This window comes from Lynx rufus, unplaced genomic scaffold, assembly GCF_022079265.1.
Source record: "Lynx rufus isolate CCGP_SWC_20201006 ecotype Redwood Valley unplaced genomic scaffold, mLynRuf1.p SCAF_12, whole genome shotgun sequence".
Taxonomy (NCBI): Eukaryota; Metazoa; Chordata; class Mammalia; order Carnivora; family Felidae; genus Lynx; species Lynx rufus.
In genome coordinates, this window is record NW_025814826.1 from 26,812,470 (window position 1) to 26,829,060 (window position 16,591).

Genomic DNA, 16,591 nt, shown 5'->3' on the forward strand with positions numbered 1-16,591 from the left:
TCATGTGGAAATTATACTACAATGGAGCAACATCAAATATATCATTGCTGCAGGTGTAAATGACCTGAAAATAAGTATAGAAAAAGTTTGCTTGTCTCAGATAACCAGCATAATATTTTGTCACTATGAGAATTGCAGAGAAAATAACAAGCAGTGTCTACCAGATTTTGACATGTTATATCAATCAAGTACAAATTTTGTTGTAGAAAGTACATGTCCATTGGGGCGCCTGAGTGGCTTGGTTGGTTAAGCGTCCAACTTCGGTTCAGGTCATGATCTCACAGTTCGTGAGTTAGGACCCCACATCGGACTCTGTGCTCTGACAGCTCAGAGGCTGGAGCCTGCTTTGGATTCTGTGACTCCCTCTCTCTCTCTGCCCCTCTCCTGCTTATGCTCTGTCTCTCAATAAATAAATAAATGTTAAATAACATTTTTAAAAAAGTACATGTCCTCAGTTCCAATAACCTCTCATTAAAATAGCCTTGTTAAATTGAGTCCACAGCCCTTTGCTTGCTCATCACTAGATTTGACTGGGTTTGATTGGGTATATAAATGCTGTGTAGATGAGAAGGTTTAATGACTGAGAATCAGAGCTGTGTATTTGTATTTAAATATACATTAAAGCTATCCAAAGTTCCTGAGGTACATACAAGAGCTGTTTTAAAACAAAATCTGTTCTCTCTATTGGCAGAAAGAAATGCTTTGTGTGTTTGTGTGTCACTAAAACATATTTAACTAAAAAAGTTAATAAAGGCAGAGGACATCACATCTGATTCGTTATAGAAGGAAGTCCTAACTGCTGGACATAATAGAAAAATTAAAAGAGGTGTAAATCTCAGTAAATAATATAACTAATACATATCACTGAGGCAAAGATAGCATTGTTTCCTATAGCTATTAAAGAGGAACACATCATTATAAATTCAGGGCAGAAAATCTTTATTTCATCTTAATTCCTATTATCACATATATTTTCCTTCTGGTTGCTCACTGTTCTTTCCTAGATATTTTTGTTTTCATTACAGAACTGAAAGGCTCTCTCCAAATACTTCCATGTTTTTACCTTTTGTTCCTCTGTTTGAATTTATTCATAGGATTCTTTAGAAATTATTCTTTTATTCTTTTTAAATGTTAGTTTATTTATTTTGAGAAAGAGTAAGCACAAGTGGAGGAGGGAGGGATGGATGGAGAGAGAGAGGGAGAGGAGAGAAAGAGAGAGAGAGAGAGAGAGAGAATTTTAAGCTATCAGTTCAGAGCCTGACGCAGGGCTGGATTACACAAAACATGAATCCTGACCTGAGCTGAAATCAAGAAGTCAGACTCTTAACTGACTGAACTCCACAAGTGCTCCAGAAATTATTTTTTTAAAGAAGATTATGCTATGATATGCCAAATCAATTTAGAAACTAAACTTAATTGCATTTAATATTGGCTTGCTGTCTTTGTTTTCAGTCAAAAAATTTTCAAAAAAAGTACAGATACTCTAAAATGTATATTATAATATTATAAGTATACATGTTAATAAAGACCTCACTGAATTTTTTAAATGAAATGTAAAGTATTTATACTGGAAGCAAACATGAAGACATTTGGGAACCACATAAGTTCCTTAAATTCATTACATAATTACTTAAATCAGAGTATCAATACATAACTCTTAGAAAAACCATGCTTAATGCAAAGGATGCATATATACTCTTATTCAAACAACATTGTATATAAATCAAATTTCTCTGAGAGAATTATATTTTACCAATTATGATTGTTTATTTTAGAGCATGCTATTCAAAAGCCATATTCATCTTTTGGATCTTCTGTGTCAAGTTAAAAAATAAGAGAGAAAAAACAAGGAAACTACACTATAAGCAATTGTATGCCAACAAATTTAATAATCTAGATGAAATGTATAAATCCCTAGAAAGGTACAAAGTATAGAAACTGAGTCAAGAAGAAATAGCAGATCTGAGTAGACTTACAGTAAGTAAAAAAAAAAAAAAAATCAGTAGTCAAAAACTTTTTACAAAGAAAAGCCCATAACCAGATGGCTTTAATGATGAATTCTGACAAGCGACCTAAAGAATTAACTCAAATCCTTTGAAAACACTTCCAAAAGCTGAAGAGGAGCAAACACTTCTAAATATATTCTGAGTTCAGTATATTACCCTTGTACCAAAGCTAAACAAAAACATCACAAGAAAATTACAGACCAATAATTCTATGAATGGATACAAAAATCTTCAACAAAATACTAGCAAACCAAATAGAGCAAAATAAAAAAGGATTATAAATCATAACCAAGTCTGATTTATCTCAGAAATGCAATGGTAATTCAACATAAAAAAATCAACACACATACAATCAATGCATGTGAAATGGTAAAGGACAAAAAACACATAATCATCTCAGTAGACATAGAAAAAGCATTTGACAAAATCCAACACCCTTTCTTGATAGGGGCACTTAATTATCTAGAAATACAAGTGAAGTTCCTCAACCTGATAAAGTGCATTTATGAAAAGACCACATGTATCATCATATTTAATGCTTAAGGACTGAAAGATTTTCTCTAAGTATCAGGAAGACAAGGATGTGTGTTTCTGAAACTTCTACATAACATTTTATTAGAGGTTCTAGCCAGGGCAACTAGGCAAGAAAAAGTATTGAAATGCATCCAGACTGAAAAGGAAGAAGTAAAACTATCTGAATTTGCAAAGCATGATGTTGTGTATAGACAATCCCAAGGAATCCCCAAAAAGTTTTTAGAGCAAATGTAAGTTAAATAGGGTTACAGGACACAAGATCAATATAGAAAAAAAATAAGTTGTGTTTTTATATACCAGCACTGAACAAACCAAAAACGAAATCATAAAACTGTTCTATTAACATAGGATTAAAAAGAATAAAATATAAAGAATAAATTTAACAAAGGAATGTAAGATTTGTACATTAAAAACTCTAAAACATTATTACAAGAAACTGAAGGCCTAAATAAGTGGAAATATATACCATGTTCATGGATTAGAAGACTTAATATTGTTAAGATGGATCAAATTGATCTGATTCAATGCAATTGTAACACACACATTCCAGGTTTTCTGTTTGTTTGTTTTGGCAGAATTAGACAAGCTGATTCTAAAGTTCATGTGAAAATGCAAGGGACCTAGAATAGACCAAACGATCTTGAAAAAAGGGACATAGGAGGACCCACACTTTCTGACTTCAAAACTTACTACAAATCTACAGTAATGGATAGAGAAGATGTGGTACATATATACAATAGAATATTACTCAGCCATATAAAAGAATGCAATCTTGCAGGTGGACTTAGAGGGTATAATGCTAAGTGAAATAAGTCCGTCAAAGAAAGGCAAATACCATGCAATTTCACTCCTGTCTGGAATTTACAGTACAAAACAAATGAACAAACAAAGAAGAGACAAAAAAAAAAAGAAAGAAAAAAGAAAACTGACTCTTAAATACAGAGAAAATTAGTGGTTGCCAGAGAGGAGGTAGGTAGGTGAAATAGATAAAGGGAATTAAGGGTATTATCTTGATGAGCACTGAGAATTGTATAGAGTGTTGAATCATTATGTTGTACACCCGAAATTAATATAGCACTATGTTAATTATACTTGAGTTAAAAAATGTTAAAAGAAGAAAAAAACAAGACTGTTGATATTGGCATAAAAATAGATATGTGGATCAGTGAAAATTTCAGAGTCCAGATAAAAACCCATAAAATTACAGTCAATTGATTTTGACAAGGACACCAAGACCATTTAGTTTGAAAAGAATTGTCTCTTCAACAAATAGTGTTGCGACATTCGGAAATTTATATGCAGAAGAATGAAGTTGAAACCCTGCTTACACTATATTTAAAAATTAACTTAAAATGATCAATGGCCTAAATATAAGAGCCAAAACTATAAAAATTTCAGAGGAGAACAGCTTTACATCATCATGATCTTGGATTAGGCAGTGAATTCTTAGATATGATACTAAAAGCGTCAACAAAAGAAAAGAAAAATAAAACAACCACCCCCAACAAAAAATAAATTGGACTTCACCAAAATTAAAATCCTTTGTGCTTCAAAGGCCACTATTAAGAAAGTGAAAAGGTAACCCACAGAGTGGGAGATAGTATTTGCAAATCATATATGTGATAACGGTTTTAGTATTCAGAATATAAGAACTCTTATGTTGCAGTATATCATAAAAAGCCAATTACAGATGGGCAAAGGATTTTAATAAGTGTTTTTGCAAAGACCATCGTATATATAAATAGCCAATAAGAATATGAAAAGATACTCATCATCATTAGTCATTAGGGAAATGCAATTTAGAACAATAATGAGAGAGACTTCATACCTACTATGATGGCTATCATGAAAAAGACAGACAATAACAAATGGTGGCAAGAATGTGGAAGAATTGAAACCTCATACATGTTACTGGATGAATGTAAAAACTTGCAGCTGCTCTGGGATAACGTTTGGCAGTTCTCAAAGTTAAACGTGTAGTTACCATAAGACACAGCAACTCCATTCGCAAGTAATGTACCCAAGAGAATACATATACAAAATTTACCCAAGAGAATTCATATACAAAATTTGTATGTCGATGTTCATAGCAACATTATTCTTAGTAGACAAAAAGTGGAAAAAATTCAAATTTTTATCAACAAATGGATGAATAAACAAAAATAAGGAATATCCATTAAATAGAGTATTATTTTTTCATTTCATCATTTCATTTCATCTCATTTATTTTATTTTTGAAAGAGAGCACATACAAGGGAGGGACAGAGGGAGAGAGAGGAACAGAATCCCAGGCAGGCTGTACTCTCAGCGCAGAGCCTGATGCAGGGGCTCGATCTCATGACCTTGAGATCATGAACAGAGCTGAAATCAAGTGCCAGATGCTCAACTGAGACATCCAGGTGCCCCTAAATAAAGTATTGTTAAACCATAAAAGGAATGAAGTACTGATATAAACTGCAACATAGATGTACCATGAAAACATGCTAAGTGAAAGCAGGAAGACACACACACACACACACACACAGGCACAAATATTGCACAATTCCAGTCATGTGAAGTGTCCAGAATGGGGAAATAAAAAAGAGAAAAAAAAGCATAATTAGTTGTTCCCAGGGGCTGATGAGTATGAGTTTTTTGGGGTGTGATATGTTCTGGAATTAGTGATGATAGTACCACATTTTGGATGTTATCAAAACATTGAATTATAAATAAACATACATGTATAAAGTATATATTTACTACATATGTATACACATATTTATTTATAAAATTTATGTATACATGTGTATGTATGTATGTAAAATGTCTGGTCTATACAAATAATTAAAGAAATACAAGTCTAAACAACACCATAATATTTCTCCTATTCAGTTTAGCAAAACTAAGAGTGTCTGCTCATATTAGTATTGATGAGGTTGTGAGAAAACAGGTATTCTGTTACCGTATAGTGTTGGTGTATGTGTAAATTATTACGATCACTTTGAAGTAATTTGATCTTATCTCTTAAAAAAAAAGGCTATACCTGTCTCTACAAAAACACATGTTAGGAAAGTTGTTTGTAGTTGTTCATGATAACATTATCTATATTAGGAAACCCCTGGGGACAACCTAATTATGCACTGGACAAGTGTTTGCACTATAGATGATGATACAAAAGCATTTCCTGAATATATTCTCAAGCAAAAAAGACATTTGCAGAACATAATGTATATTATTACTGATTTGCATTTTAAAAGTGCATAAACATACACAGTTTTTATATGCATAGACTTTCTCCAGACAGACACACAATAACTCAGAAATAGTGGTGGAGCCACTAGGAGGAGCACTTTGGGGTCTGGAGGGAGAGGGAGATTATTTTCCATAAAGAAAACTTCATAGGTAAATCATTATCAAATACTTGAAGAATTTTCATGTGGTAAATGAAAGCGTTGGTTAAGAAAACAGACTTTGACATTAGATTGCCCTATATTTGTGTCTAGTTTTGTCACTGACTTCATTTGGGGAAATTGTTTAAACTGTTTCAATTTTCTCATAAAATAAAGACAGAAATGATGGTCATGTACAGAGGTAATGTAAATATTAAATAAGATATGGCATGTAAAGTAACACAAGGCCTGGCAAAAAGTAATCATCTAGTATATACTGTATAATACTTTTATTAGCCGTAGCTAATCAAATCTGAATGTACAAAGGCTTTCACTCCTAGTGAGAAATGTTGTCAACATATTCTTGCACGGGCAGTTGATCTAGATCCAAGTTTTCAATTCATGGTGCCATAACAAACTGATATATTGTAATTATTGTGTTTTATAAGTAATTTGTTTCTTTTTAAAAAATTAATTTAATATATTTATTTAAATTGAACTTAATTAACATGCAGTGTAGTATTGGTTTCAGAAGTAGAACCCATTCATCACTTACATACAACACCCAGTGCTCATCCCAACAAGTGCCCTTCTTAATGCCCATCACCCATTTAGCTCATCCCCCCCACCAACCTCCCTTCCAGCAACCCTCAGTTTCTTCTCTGTATTTAAAAGTCTCTTATGGTTTGCCCCTGTCTCTGTTTTTATCTTATTTTTCCTTCCCTTCCCCTATGTTCATCTGTTTTGTTTCTTAAATTCCACATGTGAATGAAATCATATGTTTGTCTTCTCTGACTTATTTCGCCTAGCATAATATACTCTAGTTCCATCCATGTTGTTGCAAATGGCAAGATTTCATTCCTTTTGATTGCTGAGTAATATTCCATTATACATGTATGTGTGTATACACACACACACACACTCACACACACATATACCATGTCTTCTTTATCCATTCACCAGTCGATGGACATTTGGGCTCTCTCCATAACTTGGCTATTGTTGATAGCACCGCTATAAACATTGGGTACATGTGCCCGTTTGAATCAGCATTTTTGTATCCTTTGGATAAATACCTAGTAGTACAATTGCTGGGTCATAGGGTAGTTCTATTTTTAATTTTTTAAGAACACTGTATAGTGTTTTCCAGCATAGCTGCACCAGTTTGCATTCCGACTAGTAGTGCAAAAGTGTTCCCCTTGTTTCGCATCCTCACCAATACCTGTTATTTCATGAGTTGTTAATTTCAGCCATTCTGACTGGTGTGAGGTGGTATCTCATTGTGGTTTTGATTTGTATTACCCTGATGATCAGTGATGTTGAGCATCTTTTCATGGGTCTGTTAGCCATCTGGATGTCTTCTTTGGGAAAGTGTCTATGCATCTCTTCCGCCCATTTCTTCACTGGATTGTTTTTTGGGTGTTGAGTTTGATAAGTTCTTTATAGATTTTGGATACTAACTCTACCCGATATGTCATTTGCAAATGTCTTCTCTCATTCCATCAGTTGCCTTTTAGTTTTGTTGATTGTTTCCTTCTTGCAGAAGCTTTTTATCTTGATGAGGTCTTAATAGTTCATTTTTGCTTTTATTTTGTCTCCAGAGACATATCTCATAAGAAGTTGCTGTGGCTGCGATCAGAGAGGTTGCTGTCTGTTTTCTCCTCTAGTGTTTGGTCGTTTCCTATCTCACATTTAGGTATTTCATCCATTTTTAATTTTTTTGCATGTATGGTGTAACAAAGTGGTCTCGTTTCATTCTTTTGCATGTCTCTTTCCCGTTCTCCCAGCACCATTTGTTGAAGAGACTTTTTTCCTTGGATACTCATTCCTGCTTTTTTGAAAATGAAAACAGGACAGCCCAAACTCTTTGGAATGAAGCAAAGGCAGTCCTAAGAGGAAAGTACATTGCAATTCAGGCCTATTGCAAGAAGCATGAAAGGTCCCAAATACACAACCTAACTTCACAGGTAAAGGAGCTAGAAAAGGAGTAGCAAATAAAGCCTAATGCCAGCCAAAGAAAGAAAATAATGATTAGAGCAGAAGAAAACAATATACAAAGAAAGAAAGAAACAAACAGTAGGATAGATCAATAAAACTAAATGCTGGTTCTTTAAAAGAGTAAACAAAATTGATAAACCCCTAGCCAGACTTATCAAAAAGAAGAGAGAGGACCCAAATTGATAAACTCATGAATGAAAGAGGAGAGGTCACAACCAACACCACAGAAATACAAACAGTGGTTAACAGAATACTATGAAAAATTATATGCCAGCAAACTGGGCAATCTGGAAGAAATGGACCAATTCCTAGAAACACACTACCAAAACTGAAACAGGAAAAAAAAAATAGAAAATTTGAATAGGGCCATAGGCAGCAAAGAAATTAAATCAGTTATCAAAAATCTCCCAACAAACAAGAGCCCTAGGCCAGATGGCTTCCCAGGGGAATTCTACCTGATATTTAAGAGTTAATACCTATTCTTCTCAAGCTCTTCCGAAAAATAGAAATGAGAGGAAAGCTTCCAGGCTTGCTTCTATGAAGCCAGCATTACCTTGATTCCCAAGCCACACAAATATCCCACTAAAAAGGAGAATTACAGGCCAATAGCCCTGATGAACCTGGATGCAAAAATTCTCAACAAGATACTAGCAAATCGAATTCAACACTATATTAAAAGAATTATTCACCATGGTCAAGTGAGATTTATTCCTGGGCTGCAGGGCTGGTTCAGCATATGTATATCAATCAACTTGATATACCACATTAATGTAAAAGAAAGGATAAGAACCAGATGATCCTCATCCTTTCTTGATAAAAACCCTCAAGAAAGTAGAGATGTAAGGAACATACCTCAACAACATAAAGCCCATATGCAAAAGACTCACAGCTAATATCATACTCAATGGAGAAAAACTGAAAGCTTTCCCCCCAAAGTCAGGAACATGACGGGGATGTCCACTCTCACCACTGTTGTTCAACATAGGACTGGAAGTCCTAGCCTCAGCAATCAGACAGCTAAAGAGATTAAAAGGCATACTGATTGGCAAAGAAGAAGTGATACTTTCACTCTTCTCAGATGACATGATACTCTATAGGGAAAACCCAAAAGACTCCACCAAAAAACTGCTAGAACTGATCCATGAATTCAGCAAAGTTGCAGTTGATACAAAATCAATGTACAGAAATTGGTTGTATTTCTATACACCAATAATGAAGCTGCAGAAAGAGAAATCAAGGAATCAATCCCACTTACAATTGCACCAAACACCATAAGATACATAGGCATAAACCTAACTAAAGAGGTAAAAGATCTGAGACTATAACTATAGAAAGCTTATGAAAGAAATTGAAAGAAAGACACAAGAAATGGAAAACCATTACATGCTCATGGATTAGAAGAACAAATATTGTTAAAATGTCAATACTACCCAAAGCAAACTACATATTCAGTGCAGTCTCTAGCAAAATAACACCAGCATCTTCACAGAGCTAGAACAAACAATCCTAAAAGTTGTATTAAACCAGAAAAGACCCTGACTAGCCAAAGTAATGTTGAAAAAGAAAACCAAAGCTGGGGGGATCACAATTCCGGACTTCATGCTATATTACAAAGCTGTAACCGTCAAGACAGCATGGTACTGACACAAAAACAGACACATAAATCAATGGAACAGAATGGAGAACTCAGAAATGGACCCACAAATGTATGGTCAACTATTCTTCCACAAAGTAATTTGTTTCTTACAATACTTTATCAAAGTTTGAGGATTGTTCCTGTTAGAACTGAATTATTACTGTGCCTGTAAAAACTGTCTTACTCTCCTGAGTTTTGAAGTGAATTTTCCAGTGGGATAGAAAAGGAGTTAATTACAGCATAGTGCTGACAATTCTGGGTGGGCCAGTGGGAGTGTATGAGGACCTATGAGAAAATCATGTCATCACAAACTATAATCCTTTGCTATGGATAGGAACTAGTTTAAAATCAGTAAACACAAAGTTCCAGGTGATCTAAGGACCTAGGAATCTTTGTAGACTGTTTTCAGAATACATGAGCCTAAGTTGCCTCCAAATTCTGAAGTCTAATAAAATTCTGGACATGATCAGGAAAGAAAACATAACTTTACTGTTTATATTAAACAACAGTGTTTCTGCTTTTAAAATACCAGTACGGTTCTGGTTATCAAATCTCAAGAAAGAGATTCTTAGAACTGGCATTATTAGGTCAAAGTTTATAAGCATTTTAATAGTTTTTGATATATACATGTTCAGCAGAAGGTGGCTTGCATTGTTATCAGCACTGTAAGAGTCATACTGGTTATCTGTAGCATATAATGTAATTTACCAAATACACTATTTACTAGGTATAAAATTATATTTTAAGGTGAATGTCCTTTGATTATTACCAAATTTGGACATTTCCCCATATATTAGTTTTCTATTTACATTTCCTTTTGTCTAAATTGTATATTCATGTTCTCCTGATGACTAATTAGGTTATTGATATTTTTATAACAAATTTAAATGATCTCTTATTACTTACATATAAGTAACCCTGAGATATAGTGAATTATAGATTGTGCAAACTAGTTTGAGTCTTATCTATCTGACTCTATAATGTTGTGACTTTGAATTATACCTATTATATTTGGTGGTCCATGAGTGCAAAGGAGGGTAGATATTTTTAGTTCCATTTACTCATGAAGGTGATTATAGAAATTTAATCAGAATCTATAATATACTCAATTCCTAACATTATGATTATCACGGAGAAATTACTTTTCAGAGGATTTTATTAGTAGTTTATTAGGGTTTAGAAAGGAGGTCTCTGTTTTTGTAGGGTGACATTTTCTGAAAGTATGTTAGTTTTGGGGTGTACTGATTTTACCGGCTAAATATTTGATATAGTTACCGATTTCTAATCCCGATTCTTCCACTAACTTATTAGTGAACTTATGACAAGTCACTTAACCTTTTTGTTTCCCTCACCTGCAAATGAAGCATTGGTCTTAGCTGACTCCATGCTTGCTGACTCTTTCTGATTCATTTATACTATGCATTTCTTGCTCCCAAAGGCACCTTTGGAATTTCCAAATGAATTTGGGACTGTCCGTGATCTACCATGAGCTGGCTTCTCTCTTTATGTAATCCAGCACAAGATAAGTAGTGCAAAGGTTTCAGAAATTTGGAACTCAAAAAACACAATGTATTGAAATTATATTCATTCAGTAAAATAAGGACAAAGTTAAGGCAAAATATATAAGAACATTGTTTTATCTTGCAGTCTTTTTTTATAATGTTTATTTATTTTTGAGAGAGAGAGAGAACACATACGTGCACACTCACAAGTGGGGTAGAGGCAGAGAGAGTGGGGACTGAGGACACAGGCTTTGTGTGGGCAGCAGAGAGCCCTATGCGGGGCTCGAACCCACAAATCATGAGCTCATGACCTGAGCCGAAGTTGGAGGCTTAACTGACTGAGTCACCCAGTCATCCCTGTCTTGCAGTCTTATTGAGCCAATTTCACTGTCCAGTTACTCATAAACAAATATAAATGTGCCTTATGCTGGAGAGAGTTATACTCTAATCTCCATAATACAAAAGTTGGGAAAAATACATGATACAAGAGTTGCAAATAAATATATTTGGGGTTTCTTGCCACTTGTTCAGCTAGTTTAAAAATCGTCTGAAGAAGAATGTGGTGAATTCATTAAACTCTGTTACATTTTAAATATTTTGTAGATACACAGACTCTGAATAATTAACTCTGCTTGCTACTCAATGATTTAAGTGGAATGACCCTTGACAGCCTGTTTGTAATAACTAACACGATGCATTTTAATTATTTATTTTTAATTGGGAAAAGATATCCCCAGAGTCTGAGATTCTCGGAGGTAAAATTGTACTTTCAAAATTAGTAATGATATTTCTCTTTTAATGAAAATGGAAGTGCCTGCGTTCTAAAAATGTGAGCATGCTTTTAAAAATGATTATGTAAGTAATTCAAGATCAGGTGTATATTATAGACTGTTGTACCCTTTCTTGCTACCACAGCATACACATCTAGTGTATCACAAACTGTAGAGTCTATAAGCTAAATAGGTCTGAAAGCAGATTTAGTGATTTTTGTATAAGAATCTGAGTTTGAAAGTTCAAACAAATACTAATTTCACAAACATAAAAGTTATAGATAGCAAAAATAAAATCTATCATAAAATTTACAAGCAGCTTTAGTAGTTATTAAATACTAGGTTTAGTAAGCAGGGAACTCTTATCTTCCATTTTAAGTGCCTGTTTATCATGTACTTGAACTCTTCCCTCATTTTATCCTTTTGAATAACACTGTGCTAAAGTGGATCTCTGATTAATATTTAAATGTACATGGGGATAAATAGGTAACCTAATCAGAGAAAATAATTAACAAGCCACCTCATTCTCATGTCCCTTAATTCCTACAAGGTAGCATATATCTTGATTACTAGAATATCATTTCCTTTGACCTCCTTTGTAATTCAAAGTTTAGTAGATTTCGTGATTGAACTGGCTCACTAACAATTAAGTATAGTTCCTAAATATTTCTGAATATGTTTCTTATTACGCACTGGCTTTTCCCAAATTCTACTTTTCTCCTCCTTTAAAATATCAAGAGGTAATCTTGTAAGGATTATTTTCCCCTTCCAATTCTGCCATTTTTTTTTTTTTGATGGGTACAAATCCACACAAAAGTTTAGGTGGGAACCACTGAAATATCCTTTTGGCAAAAGTAATTTTATTCAGTGATTAAAAATGACATAGATCTCTATGTATCAATGTGGATATTCATGTCTCAATAGTTGAACATTGCAGTTCTATTGGGCTGAAAATTTCTATAAACATATGAAAAGCTTATATGTGTAAAAAATTCTACATGTGTGTGTGCATGTTGTGTATGTCAGTGAGTGTTCATGTCACATGTTATTTATTTATATAAAGCTTATCTATCGAAATAATTACCTTTTTTTATTTATAGCCCATCTACTTGCCTCTCTACCCATTTTATTAAAATCTTTCTCTAATACTTCTGTAACTGGGGAGTGAAATTGGGAAGGGGAAGGATCAACTTTTAAATTTTAATTTACATACATTGTAAAATTTGCTTTGTTTTTTTTTTTTACAAGTCAGTCTTCTAAGTTTCATAATTAAAGATACAAGGAAAATAAGCATTTTTTTACAAATCTATTTTATAAAACTATTATTTATAATAAAGTTTCAAAACCAGTTCAAAAAGTGTTAACTAATTCCATTAAAATTTAGTAATATGTTTTCAAAATACATAGTGTTTGGAAATAATTGTGAACAGAGATGTCAAGTTTAAGATGATTTGATACTTATGTGCTTTAAAAGAAAACATAAAAAGTAGTAAATGGAATTACCAGGTATTGGGGTAGGAAATCTAAAATGTGTAAAGAATTGAGAAGCTTTTGAATTTATTTACAGGTTTGGGTAAAACTTGTCCCAAGGATTCTAAAGTTAACATTATAACATTATAAACAGAATGAAGTAGTAATTTTGAAAAAAGGACAAAAATGAATGGAGACTAACCAGATTGATATTAAACAATGTTATTATAAGGCTACAATGATGATGCTAGTGGTAGGAATACACAGAATATTTTAACAAATAGACCAGATGGAGAATCTCTTCTAGAGATGAGAAAACGCATTCTCCTGGGGCAACTGGGTGGCTCAGTTGCTTAAGCATCTGACATCAGTTCGGGTCATGATCTCACAGTTGTTGGGTTCGAGCCCCGTGTCAGGCTCTGTGCTGACAGCTCAGAGCCTAGAGCCTGGTTCAGATTCTGTGTCTCCCTCCCTCTCTCTGCCCGTCCCCTGCCTGTGCTCTGTCTGTCTCTGTCTCTCAAAAATAAACGGTAACAAAAATTTTTTAAAAAATAAATAAAATGCCTGTCGGACAGCTATTATTAAGTTACAGTTCACTCCCTGTCTCCTAGCTGTTGTACGTCTCCCTTCCCAGTACTTCTTTATTATAATTGACTTTGAGGGTGTCTGGATGGCTCAGTTGGTTGAGCATCCAACTTCACCTTAGGTCATGATCTCACAGTTTGTGAGTTAGAGCCCCACATCAAGCTTTGCACTGATAGCACAGAGCCTGCTTTGGATTCTGTCTCCCTCTCTCTCTTTCCCTCCCCCGCTAGTGTGTGCTTTCTCTCTCTCAAAAATAAATAAACACTAAAAAAATAAAATTAAATTAACTTTGGAGACAACAAAGTCCTTTTTCAGTGAAAACCAAGAAAGCTGTGTTTTTTTAGATTTCTATGTAAAAGATTCTGCCCAGGAATTACAATTGTTATGCTAATACAATAATTCATTTATTAAACAAACTTTTTAATGTACTGCCTGACTATGGAGATACTGGGATTATGATAATGTATAAGAGGCTGTGACTATATAGCTTAGAGTATACCACAATATATTCATATAAACTTTTATTTCATAATAATAAATTTAAATAAATGATTAAACAGTCCTTTATAATTTCCAAAAGGCTCAAGTATATGATCACAGCTGATTCTTGTAATTTTCAGAATGCTTAAATACATTATTCTTATTGATTCTCATTTAAAATATTTTGAATTTGGGAGTGTCTGGGTCGCTCAGTCAGTTAAGCATCCAACTCTTGATTTGGGGGAACCTGGTTAAGATTCTCTTCCTGTCTCCCTCTGCCCCTCCCCTGTGCTCTCTGGCTTTCTCGAAAATAATAAAATAAATAAAATAAAATAAAATAAAATAAAATAAAATAAAATAAAATAAAACAATCAAATAAAATAAAATAAAATTTTTGAATTTTAAGTGAGGACACATAACTCAGGTGTAGGTCAAAGTTTCCTAACCTCAGCATTATTGACATTCGGCCTGGTAATTCTTTGCTCTGAGCCATCGCTCTGTCACTGTAAGATGTTTGCAGCATCTCTGACCTATACCAACTAGGTATCAGTATCACTATTCCCATCAGTTGTCATAACCAAAAAATGTCCCCAGACATCTTCACATTTTCCCTGGGCAGGGAAAATCACCACTCATGGGAATCCCTGCTATATATATCCTAATATGCCACCTAAGCTTTAGTGAAGTGCTATTTCAGGAGTAATATTTCATATAAGTTAATATAGATGTGTAATTACGCCATGCCTATATAATGGAAATACTTTCAAGGAGTTTGGTTATTTACCTTTAAATAGGTAGACAGGTGAATTGAAGCATACCATGAAACAGAGGGCATAAAAAAGGAAAGCCTTTGGAACTGTAAAGACTTGTTTTGAACTCCAGCTTTCTGTCAAAGATGCAAAGGAATGGTAACCTCCTTGAATCCAGGATGATGAATTTCTTCTCCCTCCTGCTTTTCCTAGATGCTATTTCAGCCTTCTAGAATCAAGGATTTGAACATTATACCTCCATCATTCTCTGGTAGGCTCTCTAAGTAGCCCCTAAGTCCCATTGCTGCAATCACTTCTTCCTATCGAAAAAAAAAATTCATTTTCTTCTTCCCTCAATTATATAAGCAAAACACATTGATCCCACTACTAGATATATAATAAATTAATTATCCTAATATTTTGGACCCCAGTGATGAGCAATAAATGAAGAAGTGGAAAATTATCTGTGTGAATCTTCTTTGAGTACATTAATGGGGAAGCTGGTATATACAATAGCAGTATATAAGAAACTAGTAGTATATGAGGAGTTAGCGAATTATTGATGTTTTTGTAAAATGTTTATTTTTGAGAGAGAGAGTGAGAGCGCTCACGCAGGCATGAGCGGCGTAGGGGCGGGGGCGGGGTAGAGAATCCGAAGCAGTCTCTGTGCTGATAGCAGAGACCCCGATGTGGGGCTCAAGCCCACAAACTGTAGATCATGACCTGACCCAAAGTCAGAGGCTTAACCAACTGAGCCACCCAGGTACCCCTGAAGATTTTTTTACGGGAAAGAGATTCAATGGATTTTTAAAAACTTCTCTAAAATCCATAATACTGATTAGACTATTGAGCTTAGTAAAAAGGTTACATTTCATTAACAAAATTAATTGATTATAACTGACCAGAAAAAATAACTATGTATTTGCTTGTCTGTAATTTTCATGAGACTGTCAATAACTGTTACTTTTCTAAGAATATTCCTAATGGGCTGCTGTGTGCTGTATAATGAAAACATTTAATAGAAGATACTTTATATGGGCTACCTTAAACTGCTAGAAATAGTAACACTTCCTTAAGATACAATCTTACAGCAGATTAATTTTTATACTCTTTATTGAAGTATAATACAGATACATAAGTGTACAGCTTGATAACGTTTTGCAACTATACACTCCCATGAATCCACAGATTAGAATTTGAACATAGAGATATGAGCACCTTTTAGAGACCTATAACATACACACATTTCATGTGGGTTGACTTCCTATTAATATATTTACTAAATAAAAATTTATGCTACACATATGCATAGTATTGTGTTAGGCACAATAAGGAATATGAATAGGTAAGATTATAACTCTGGAAAGAATTGCTGTAAATTTGGAGACAAGTAAAAGGAAACTTCAGTCACCATTTCAAAACATTCTGTAATTACATATTCAACCTCATCTTCCTCAGTAAGGAGCAATGACTCAAGAAATTACAAGATCAGT